The following is a 13,147-nucleotide window of genomic DNA, read 5'->3' on the forward strand; positions in this document are numbered from 1 at the left end:
AATTATTTCAACATGAGTTACTAGTACGAAGGACGGATCTTCTAATTGGAATTAGGTACCATAGTCTATAGTGAGATAATATACACAAAAGGACTGAAGCCTGTATCGAAATGAACGGTCACCATTTTCAAAAATGTGTTTAAATATTCATATTATGATTATTTTTCAATTTAACTTCTTTCTCTATATTGTACGCTAATGTGCTGTAGACAGTATAATATACACTGCATAATGAATACGTCCGCATGGATAGCTCAGTTCGTGAGTAAAAACACTCATTGTTAATAGAGTACTGTATTTTGATTAAACAAAAACCTAATGAAAAATATCAAACTCAAAATCGCGATATTTCCTAGTTTACGTAAATGGATGAACTACTTTTCTTTCCTCCTATACCCAGTAAAGTGGTTTGTTTGTATTTTACGCCAGTATCATCGAACTCCAGTCGTGGAAGGGGGTAGAAAACTGCGTTTCAGGTTCTCAAACATTAATCCAAAGGTATAGCCAGGTTAATATTAGATAAGTTAGTAAAAATAAAATGATGTTCCTGTACATCTCTCCAATAAAAAAAAATCAATTAATATTTTTTTCGAGTTATAGTTCATAACAGCTGGCATATGTTTACGTATGCACTAAAACAATTGTAATAGGAGAAAGTAAAATATGTTTTTTTACCGGACGTTTTAATGAATACTTTGTTAGTTTGAAACGTGTAATTGATTGCACAAAATATAAGTACATTTTCTTCAATTTTTAAAAAATTCCATACGAGCAGTCAAAACAAAAGACATATGACTCGGTTAAGAGAGAAGTTTTATATAATATTCTTATTGAATTTGGTATTCCCAAGAAAATAGTTCGATTAATTAAAATGTGTTTCAGTGAAACGTACAGCGGAGTCCGTATAGGTCAGTTTCTATCTGATGCATTTCCAATTCACTGCGGGCTAAAGCAGGGAGATGCACTATCACCTTTACTTTTTAACTTTGTTCTAGAATATGCCATTAGGAAAGTTCAGGATAACAGAGAGGGTTTGGAATTGAGCGGGTTACATCAGCTGCTTGTGTATGCCTATACAGATGACGTGAATATGTTAGGAGAAAATCCACAAATGATTAGGGAAAACACGGGAATTTTACTTGAAGCAAGTAAAGAGATAGGTTTGGAAGTAAATCCCGAAAAGACAAAATACACGATTATGTCTCGTGACGAGAATATTGTACGAAATGGAAATATAAAAATTGGAAATTTATCCTTTGAAGAAGTGGAAAATTTAAATACCTTGGAGCAACAGTAACAAATATAAATGACACTCGGGAGGGAATTAAACACAGAATAAATATGGGAAATGTCTCTTTTTATTCGGTTGAGAAGCTTTTATCATCCAGTCTGCTGTCAAAAAATCTGAAAGTTAGCATTTATAAAACAGTTATATTACCGGTTGTTCTTTATGGTTGTGAAACTTCGACTCTTACTTTGAGAGAGGAACATAGGTTAAGGGTGTTTAAGAATAAGGAGCTTAGGAAAATATGTGGGGCTAAGAGGGATGAAGTTACAGGAGAATAGAGAAAGTTACACAACACAGAACTGCACGCATTGTATTCTTCACCTGACATAATTAGGAACATTAAATCCAGACGTTTGAGATGGGGAGGGCATGTAGCACGTATGGGCGAATTCAGAAATGCATATAGAGTGATAGTTGGGAGGCCGGAGGGAAAAAAACCTTTAGGGAGGCCGAGACGTAGATGGGAAGATAATATTAAAATGGATTTGAGGGAGGTGGGATATGATGATAGAGACTGGATTAATCTTGCTCAGGATATGGACCAATGGCGGGCTTATGTGAGGGCGGCAATGAACCTCCTGGTTCCTTAAAAACCAGTAAGAAGGTATTTCGACAAAATGATTTTCTATATTGAATAATTTCGAGGGAAAAATTGTTCCGGAGCCGGGTATCGAACCCGGGACCTTTGGTTTGACGTACCAACGCTCTACCACTGAGCTACCCGGGAACTCTAACCGACACCGATTCAATTTTTCCCTCTATATCCACAGACCTCAAAGTGGGCTGACAACCGTCAAGCAACGAACTTCGAGTGCACACTAACTCCGTGTGACTTAAATTGTGGTTTTCTGTTAACGAACAGTGACGTGTATTATGCAAATGAATATTTCAGGTATAACTCCCTGTAAAGTTGATTTGAATAATTTCGAGGAAAAAATTGTTCCGGGCCGGGTATCGAACCCGGGATCGGTGTCGGTTAGAGTTCCCGGGTAGCTCAGTGGTAGAGCGTTGGTACGTCAAACCAAAGGTCCCGGGTTCGATACCCGGCTCCGGAACAATTTTTCCCTCGAAATTATTCAAATCAACTTTACAGGGAGTTATACCTGAAATATTGATTTGCATTTTCTATATTATTAGGCAAAACTAATGATACATTATGTGTCATTTGCATGTCGCTGTTTATTTTGAAATGGTGCTGTTCCTCTTCTTACAACTCGAAGTGGCGGAAATGAAACGGCGTGGAAAGTCTTCTCTCGATGCGAATGCCATTTAGCCAACTTACGAGAAAAAACAAGACTTTCTCCTTGGAGATAAGGATTCAGTCCTTCAAGAAGCGTGCAGCTCGCTTTGATTAGCAAGTGTTCTACTCTGAGAGCTAACCGAGTGGGAGATGAGAAGGTGATAATGCTGCAGCAGCAGCGTGCAAACAATCACGGCTCTAATAACCTGAACCGCGTTGTTGTCCTTTCGGACATTTTTGCCGTTATCGCCGCGTTCAGTCCTCGCCCTACGCTGCTAATTAAGCATACCGTCCTTCAGCGAGGCAGTCACCCTGACATGCAATAGAGCCAAAATTCTTCATGCTTCTTTCATAAAGATTCTCAGGAAAAATCTTAGCTATTTTTTGTTTCGTTTTTATGTTTCTGTCATTATTTTACTGAATAATTAACTTTACGGTAATTCATGTGGATACCAACACACTCTTCATTCATTTAGGCCCAATTGTATAAAACTCCCTGACTAAAGATCAACTTTGATCGAAGATCGAAAAGTGAACCGAGTTCAGACACTTCTTCTATTGTATAAAACTTTTCTGCGATCAAATTACCTTGGTTCAAATGCAATCTAAGTTCACGTGAAAAGGATTTGGCAACATCGCATAAACAGGTGAAATACGTGATGCGCTGAAAGGTTTGTTCAGTGTTGCCAATCTAGTGACTTTAACTCTTTTTCAACAACAATTTCTTTTAACTTTTATATTCCTTAAATAGGGATTTAGTGACCTTTTTAGCACCCCATAGTGACAAAATTTAATCTTTCTTTGTTGATAATGAGAAATCTAGCAACTTTACAACTACTTTTTGGCGACTTTCCGTACACTCTGTTGGAGACACTGGTTTTTTGTGCAATGTAAATAATGGCGGACAATAAGAAGAAGGTTGACTGTTCTCCAAGTTGTTATCATGTTATGGTGTTTGATACTGCTAAACATAATAAAGCTTTATAAAACGACAATTTTCGTTTAGTAATACAGTTAATTGAACATTTATGAATGTACCTATCATATCCATTAATAATTAATGGTTGTTATAAACATAATATAATTATAGGTTATGTTATTTCATACTGCTGAACACGATAGAGCCTTATAAAATATAAGATTGTTTGTGTATTAAGCCAAGAAATTGAAAGAAATATATATAAATGTACCTATCATATCTATTAATATTAATAATAATGGATATTTTATTTGCACAATCTGTCACTCGTATAATTCAAACAGAAAAGAAATAACTGAACTTGGATCATCTAACTTAATCGGAGAAATTTCTTCAGTCAAAGTTGACTTTAGTTTGAGAAAAATTAATCTCAGATTAGACTTTATACAACACAAAATTCCAAGTTCAGCTGAAACAAGGATCAATTTAACCTCTGATCTAAGATTAAATGGTTTATACAATCGGGCCTTAGTGTTTTGCCAAGGACAGGTCTTTCACTGCAAACCCAGCTTTCTATTTTCTGCGATGAAAGAGTAATGGAACGGAGAAAAATTCTCTCCGGCGCCGGGATTTGAACCCGGGTTTTCAGCTCTACGTGCTTGATGCTTTATCCACTAAGCCACACCGGATACCACCCCGGCGTCGGACAGAATCGTCTCAGTTTTAAGTTCCAACTCTTGGGTTCCCTCTAGTGGCCGCCCTCTGCACTACGTCATAGATGTCTATGAACGTAGGACTGAAGTCCACACATGTGCTGAGGTGCACTCGTTATGAGTGACTAGTTGGCCGGGATCCGACGGAATAAGCGCCGTCTTAAGTCCTTCGTTCATAGACATCTATGACGTAGTGCAGAGGGCGGCCACTAGAGGGAACCCAAGAGTTGAAACTTATAACTGAGACGATTCTGTCCGACGCCGGGGTGGTATCCGGTGTGGCTTAGTGGATAAAGCATCAGCACGTAGAGCTGAAAACCCGGGTTCAAATCCCGGCGCAGGAGAGAATTTTTCTCCGTTCCATTACTCTTTCATCGTATGATGACGCAGAATATATGCATGGAAATATCATATGTACTTCGGTACATTAAATAATATATATTTCTATTTTCTACCTTCCTCTTTGTTTCCTCATATGATCTAAATATCTTAATGTCGTCTATCATCTATATGGAGCGGATTTTTATGTGGTAAAAAATTATATATATTTATTTTTATGTGCTAAAAAGTACGAAAATATTTGCTAAAAATAAAAACATATATATTTTTTAAATATGATAAAAATACCTTACTCAGCTTGGAAAAAAAAAATTACTAGGTACTCACCAACCACACTTGAGTGCTAGTAGTTGGCCGAGAATTGCAGTGAACAACAAAGGTCATCTCTAAATTCTCCATCACAAATGCATGCCGGTTAGGCTACTGTGAAAACGATCTTTCCACATCACAGGACGTCAGACGTGCATATTTAAAGAGAGGAATGACACAAACACCGTCATTTTCACCTACAGGCACATCCTCCAATACTTGAGCAACTTTACACATTTTTTTATATCCACTGTTTTTCCCAAACACATTCTGGAATTTGTCCCTTAGTATTAATATTTATTTATTTAACCTGGTAGAGACAAGGCCGTCAGGCCTTCTCTGCCCCTCTACCAGGGGATTACAACTATAATATGAAGAATAACATTAGATTAGTACTTGACTTGTACTTCTGAACCTGGTAGCGAGTCTAGTTTAATTTTCATGTCACGTACCTCCCTGTTTCAGACAACAGGTTTTTGGATGTTTCGAGTTTTTTATGGTGTCACACAAAAAGTTTAGATTTGCTAATAGGAAAGCCAAATCGTTTTTTAAACAACCATCTTTCAGTATATCTTGAAGGATATCGATTGACGAAGCCCGATAACAGGGAATCACAAGACATATTGCCTTACTTGATAGACATGAGCGAGAGGCGAGAGATTTGTTTAAATTAAATAATGTTCATACCCAGTTCTTATCTGTTGTGTTTGACAAAAAAAAGCGTGGAATGAAATCATCTTCAGCAACAATAAACATTCCTAATTATGTGTTGCAAGATCTCTCCTCCTTGTCCTTGTTAATTTATTCTCTAATAATAACACTGATATGCTGCCTAGCAGTTCTCAGAACTTGAGGCGATACTATTACGAAAATGGATCACGGATACACCACACAGCGCTTAGAAACACGAAGCAACCAAGAATTCTTAAAAAAAATAACGTATTTCTGAGTGGTATAATTGATTTAGTTTTAAAATATTTAAAAGTTCTTGTATAAAATTATTTAAGTAAAAAAACTCCAAGATTTATTTGTTTATAATAGATTTCCTGAAAATATTTATTTACATAATTTTTTGTGAAAAATATGTGTTTTTATGTGAAATAAAATTCGGGTTTTAAACTTGAAACTTCATGTTCGGAATTTTTAACTTTGTTAATTGTGTTTTATCACACGCAAAAAGAATATTTAATTACATAGGAATCCGCACCTTAATCATCTGATATCTTCTTCTGCCCCGAACTCTTCTCCCGTTCACCATTCCTTCCAGTGCATCCTTCAGTAGCCAGTTTCATCTCAGTCAGTGACCCAACCAATTCCTTTTCCTCTTCCTGAACAGTTTCAGCATTATTCTTTCTTCACCCACTCTTTCCAACACAGCTTTGTTTCTTGTTCTGTCTGTCCACTTCACACGTCCTATTCTTCTCCATATCCTCATTTCAAATGCTTTATTCGCTTCTCTTCACTTCGTCGTAATGTCCATGTTTCTGTCCCATACAATGCCACACTCAATACAAGTGATAAAAACAAATGCTAGGGAAGTGATAAAATTGTAGCGATAAAGAGCCATGATTGGTTAAAACACGTCCTGTCATACCGTTTTATTGGTCAAAAGTAGTATGGCGTAGTAAAAATGTAATAGTCATTAAAATATAAGACTGCCTATTAAGCTTATTTTATCAGCATTTTTAAATATGATGTCTTGTTATGGGGTAACCATGTCATCAACATCTTTATCATGAACATTGTCGTCCTTTATTTATTAACGAGAAGATCTTAACTGTCACCAGTTTATATATTTTGAATTATTAATGTGTGTCAAACAAAAGTTTAATAATATTACACTTTTAGGAAAGATTTTCATGATCATAATACTAGGCAATTAAGTATGTTTCATCAATTAAAATGTCGACTAAAAATTTAGGAACAATTTTGAAATAATGGCAATAAAAGTGTCTAAATAATGCTCACATGTTTATTTACTTCATGCACTGGTAAATTTAGTAGCGTTAACTGTAGTTGGCTTATTAGTAAGTCTTTTTATGATTTACAAGAATTTTTAACTCTAACTTTTAATAATTGTATTTGACAAGGTCTGTTACACTATTTCAGTGTCTATAGATTGTTATCTACACTAATAATAAATCTGTAGCCGAAATTTTTCTGGTAATATTCGATTTTCCAAAAATAATTGGTCCTAACATATATAATTAACCACACTGAAACCGAAAATCGCTTTTTTTTTTTTTTAATTTTTGTTTGTCTGTCTGTCTGTCTGTCTGTTACCTTTTCACGCGATAATGGCTGAACCGATTTATATGAAAATTGGAATATAAATTTCGCTGTAACTTAGATTTTAGGCTATATGACATTCAAAATATGTTATTTAAAAGGGGGGTTATAAGGGGCCGGAATTAAATAAATCTAAATATCTCCCTTATTGTTGATTTTTGTGAAATATATTACATAACAAAAGATTCTTTAAAAATGATTTTCGATAAGTTTTATTCTTTGCAAAAGTTTGATAGGACTGATATTTAATGAGATAAATGAGTTTTAAAATTAAAATACAATGCCATCTAAGGCGGTGTAATGAAATGAAAACAAATGACTGCGTCTATAATAATAATAATAATAATAATAATAATAATAATAATAATAATAATAATAATATTTATTGTCATTGAATGAAAAACTTCACTATAGACATTTTCAAATGTTACAATCTTACTGCAATATATTTCATAGATATACAAAATAAAAATTTAATTATAAAAACAATGTAGATATTTATCAAATTACATAATACAAAGTTAAAAGTACTATATTTACTAGATAAAAGACAGTATCAAGTACTAATTATCATATGTTTAATAACTAATTAAGAATACTACAAACAGAGGATAATAGTAAACTTAAAAAATGCAACATGTGGTAGTGAAATTTGCTCTGTTCATTAATACACTGAAATTTAAATGTAAATTGATTTACCACTAGGTTTCATTTAAAATCTTATTATTAAAAAAAAGTTAAGAAACAACAACCATAACATTTAAAACTGCATTGTTTAAAAATGAATGTCAATTTCAAAGAACTCATTTATTGAGTAAAGTTGGTTTTTAATTAACTAACTGTACAATTTTGTTTTATATAAGGGGTCTTGGACACAACAATCGAAAGCTATGAAATATAGACTACAGAGAATGTTTCTGTGTTTGTATAAAGTAATATCGAAAGCTAAATTAACCGATTTGTATAATTAATTATTATTTCACCATTGGAAAGTGTAGTTTCTCTAGATGGACATAATGCTATAATGTTATTACAGTAACTTCTGAGTGCTCTCTGGACTAAAATAATCGCATTTTAATTATATACATACCACTAGCTGTACCCGTGCGCTCCGCTGCACCCGTTAGAAATAAATATAAAGTAATTATATAATTAAAATAGGACATTTGATCTAGGGAACATTCGTGTTTGATAGAAGGATAAATCGTTTATTATGTTACTTAATTTAAATTGAATTAAAAAATTAAAATGCTATCATTTTGATCCAGAGACACTCATTTGGTCATAAAAATTAGTTTAGGAAATACAGGAAACGAATATACAGAATAGCCTATAAAGTTTTCGGTGCATAAGAATCTATTTTAATCTTACCTGTCCTCGATTCACTCAGAAGTTACTGTGATAACATTATAGCATTATGTCCATCTAGAGAAACTACACTTTCCAATGGTGAATTAATAATTAATTACACAAATCGGTTAATTTAGCTTCAGATATTACTTCATAGAAACGCAGAAACATTATCTGTAGGCTATCTTTCATAGCTTTCGATTGTTGCTGTCCAAGGCCCCTTATAGACGAAGTCATTTGTTTTTTAATTCATTACATGGCCTTAGATGGCAGTTATTTTAATTTTAAAACTCATTTATCTCATTAAATATCAGTCCTATCAAAATTGTCCAAGGAATAAACCTTATCGCAAATTATTTTTAAAGAAAGTTTTGTTATGTAACATTTTTCACAAAAATCAATAATAAGCGAGATATTTCGATTTATTTAATTCAGGCCCCCTTATAACCCCCCTTTTAAATAATGTATTTTGAATGTCATATAGCCTAAAATCTAAGTTACAAAGAACTTAATTTATATTCCAATTTTCATCGAAATCCGTTCAGCCATTATCGCGTGAAAAGGTAACAAACATACAGACAGACAGACAGACAGACATACAAACAAAAATTTCAAAAAAGCGATTTTCGGTTTCAGGGCGGTTAATTATATATGTTAGGACCAATTATTTTTGGAAAATCGAAAATTACCAGAAAAATTTCGGCTACAGATTTATTATTAGTATAGATTTAAATTAAGTAAGATATTAAACGATTTATCCTTCTATCAAACACGAATGTTCCCTGGATCAAATGTCCTACTTTAATTGAGTAATTACTTTACATTTATTTCTAACGGGTGCAGCGGAGCGCACGGGTACGGCTAGTGTTAATGATAAAAGTAAAACGAACTAGCACAAGAATACAATATTAAAAATACATCACAGATAAAAACGTAAGGAGAGTTTTAAAAACAGGGACCCATTTAAATTATAAAGTAATTTGATGAGAGAGTTTAAAAGCAGATGTAATTTATATCGCAATAATTTGTCACACGACTATGAGAACATAACAGAGCAAGATATTAGAAGAGGAAATAAATAGAGCTCGGCAGGAATAACAAAAAACCATGACTACTTAAAAGTCGTTTTGTATGTCAGTGCTGGTTAATGAATGTAAAGAGCTCTATGCAGTCTCAGAAATTAAATGTTTACCGTTTGTAAAATGTTCAAAATTAGTTCATTATTAATAACGAAGGAATATGAAAAAGTTATTAAATTTAGTCAACAAATTCTGAATTATAAAAACGATATGAATAAATAACTGGAGACAAGGAACACCGAGAAAACTAAGAAATATGGAATATGGTGCTGCATGTTGGGATCCTTACAGACTAGAACATATTAAGACACTAGAAAAGAGTCAAAAACGGGCTCTCAAGTGTTATCGGAAAAATTCACCATTAAAATGGGACACACTCACTGACAGGAGAACGCGAATTCGATTATGTGCACTGTTCAAAACATACAGAGGTGAGCCTGCCTGGAGAGGAATAAAAAATAGGTTGCAGCCGCCAAATTACTCTTCAAGGAACGACCACTCATATAAATTGAGGGAAAGAAGGCGGAGGACGGACACTGGAAAGTTTTCTTTCCTCAATCGTACTATCAGGGACTGGAATGCTTTACCTGCAGACTTACTAAAGGCTTTACCAACAACCAAAAATGTATTTAAAAATAGGCTTAAGGACTTTACTAATAGACGATAATTATATACAGTATTTAAATGGTGTAATTGATATTTTGTTATTGAGGTGTTCTATCAGTGAAGAATTATGTTGTGTCAGTGAAGTGTGTTGTGTCAGTGAAGTGTGTTAAGTGAAACGTGTTCCTGTCAGTGAAGCTTTATAGTTTATAGTGGCAGTGAAAAGTATTTGAACAATGAAATGTTTTTGAAGTGTTAGTGAAATCAGGATAGAATCAGTGAAATGTGTCGTAGTTCCAGTGAAGTGAGTGAGTTGACAGCGAAATGAGTGTGGTGTTGAAAGGTACTTGTGCAGATATGAACATATCATACTCGTGGGTTTTAGTTCGAACAGAGGTTTAAGGTACAAATTAGAATTACTTTAAATGTTATTTTAACCGATCGTGCTTAATTTAATTTAGGATGTTCCCTGTTATTATTATTATTATTATTATTAATTATTGTTAGTATTAATTATTAGTATTATTATTAATTGTATTTTTTATTAATTGTGTTTATTATTGTCTTTATTGAGTGTAATTAGTTACCACTGCCACCGGATAAATACCCATTGCAGTGTGAATAAATAAATACATACATACATACATACATACATACATACATACATACATACATACATACATACATACATACATACATACATACATACATACAAGTATTAAGTTGGAACATGCCAGAGAAGAAAAAGTTGAAATGACGTTTGAAACGTTCATTTTGTTTAGGCTAATATTCAAAATATGCAGAACTTATTATGATGTTTCAAAAGCGTATTGCAATCTTTTTTTACGTGACTGTACGCATTCAGAATCCATTTCGCCTGTCGTTTTCCTGTCCTTTCATGACGCGCAGGCTTTTATCGTAAATAATGGATGCATTTTGTTCACACTGAACGAGTCAATTAGCTCGGGAAGTACGCTCATAAAAATAATAATTTTGCTCGAAAACTGGAACAAATTATTTTACAACTAAAACAAAATTAGATTTATTAGAAACTGCATCTATCGATTTACGCCTTAAGATTTTATTGCATAAGAAATAATTACACATCTTGATTACACAACTTTTAAAACTATATCACTTGCGAATACAATATGTGATTTAGTACAGAACCGTTTACAGAACATGGGAGGAGTGATAGTAGGAGGAAGAAGAATAAATTGTGTAAGATTTGCTGATGATATGGCGTTGTTAGCAGAAGAGGAAATGATACTAAAGAATATGATACTGGAGCTAAATGATAGCTGTGAGCAGTATGGGATGAAGATAAATGCAAATAAGACAAAGAGCATGATCATAGGAAGGAAAATACAGAAGATAAACTTCTTAATGAGGCAGTAGAGCAAGTGGACAGCTTCAGATACTTGGGGTGTACTATAAGCAGTAACATGAGCTGCTCCAGGAAGTCAAAAGGAGGATAGCAATAGCAAAGGAAGCTTTTAATAGAAAAAGGAGCATCTTCTGCGGACCTCTGGAAAAAGAACTAAGGAAGAGACTAGTGAAGTGCTTTGTATGGAGTATAGCATTATATGGGGCAGAAACATGGACATTATGACGAAGTGAAAAGAAGCGAACAGAAGCTTTGAAATGTGGATATGGAGAAGAATGGAACGTGCGAAGTGGACAGACAGAATAAGAAATGAAGCTGTGTTCGAAAGAGTGGGTGAAGAAAGAATGATGCTGGAACTCATCAGGGTCACTGTTCGGGAAGAAACTGCCTACTGAAGGATGCACTGGAAGGAATGGTGAACGGGAGAAGAGTTCGGGGTAGAAAAAGATATTAGATGATAGACGACATTAAGATATATGGATCATATGAGGAAACGAAGAGGAAGGCAGAAAATGGATAAGACTGGAGAAAGTTGGGTTTGCAGTGAAAGACCTGCCCTTGGGCAGAACACCAAATGAATGAATGAATGAAAATATCCTTGGCTAACAGGAGTGCACTGAGACAAGTTATATTGTTTGACCTATAGTCTGTTTGGCGGTGAAAATGAGTGGTCTTCACTTTCTTAGTAGTAGTAGTAGTATTTATTTATTTATTTAACCTGGTAGAGATAAGGCCGTCAGGCCTTCTCTGCCCCTCTACCAGGAGATTCCAACTACAATATGAACAATAAAATTACAATTAGTATTAAATTTACAATTACAATTACAAATAATATTACAATTAGTATTAAATTTACAATTACAATTACAATAAAATCAAAGTACGAAAAGATTACCTGAATAATTAAAGCTAGATAATTTATCATAGAGAAACAAAGAATATTTTATATTTACTGAATTACTAATTAAATCTAGAATAACAAAATTGTATAGTGATGAAATTACTGAATATTGAAATATTTTGTGATAGATTAAAGAAACTATTTACAAGAAATCAACTACTGACCAAGTGCCTAGTAAGTTTTCGTTTGAATTCAATTTTATTTCGACAGTCCCTGATGCTAGCAGGTAACGAATTCCAGAGTCTTGGCAGGGCTATTGTGAAAGAAGATGAGTATGAGGAGGTGCGATGGGATGGTATTCTTAGTATTGTTTCATGACGAGAGCGTGTGTTCAGATTGTGGTGGGAAGAAAGGTAAGTGAAGCGAGACGACAGGTACGAAGGAATAGAAGAGTTCAAGATTTCGAAGAGAAAGAGAAGTGAATGTAAATTTCTTTTCTTATCTAGTTTAAGCCAACCTATTGCTTCCAGGGATGGGGTAATATGATCATATTTACGAACATTGCTTACAAAACGTACACACAAAGTATGAGCACGTTGAAGTTTCATTTTGTTGTCGCTGGAGAGGTCAGTCAGTAAAATGTCCGCATAGTCGATATAGGGAAATACAAGGGTCTGCACAAGGGACATTTTTAAGCAAGAGGGGAGATGAACATTTATCCTTTTTAGCATATGGATAATAGAATATACTTTTCTGCAGGTTTCTGTGATTTGCATGTCCCAGTTGAGAT

General features: G+C 34.0%; 1 protein-coding gene and 2 non-coding genes across 3 annotated transcripts in view; 1 reads left to right on the forward strand and 2 right to left on the reverse strand.

Annotated features, from left to right (window-relative positions):
- Nucleotides 1–13,147, reverse strand: part of LOC138708738 (uncharacterized) — a 1,008,888-nt gene that overhangs the window by 544,562 nt on the left and 451,179 nt on the right. The gene's annotated exons all lie outside the window — the stretch shown is intronic.
- Nucleotides 1,944–2,015, reverse strand: TRNAD-GUC (transfer RNA aspartic acid (anticodon GUC)). The gene has a single exon. It is a non-coding gene; the product is annotated as a tRNA-Asp (tRNA).
- Nucleotides 2,272–2,343, forward strand: TRNAD-GUC (transfer RNA aspartic acid (anticodon GUC)). Its single transcript has one exon. It is a non-coding gene; the product is annotated as a tRNA-Asp (tRNA).

Source organism: Periplaneta americana, chromosome 11 (assembly GCF_040183065.1).
Source record: "Periplaneta americana isolate PAMFEO1 chromosome 11, P.americana_PAMFEO1_priV1, whole genome shotgun sequence".
Taxonomy (NCBI): Eukaryota; Metazoa; Arthropoda; class Insecta; order Blattodea; family Blattidae; genus Periplaneta; species Periplaneta americana.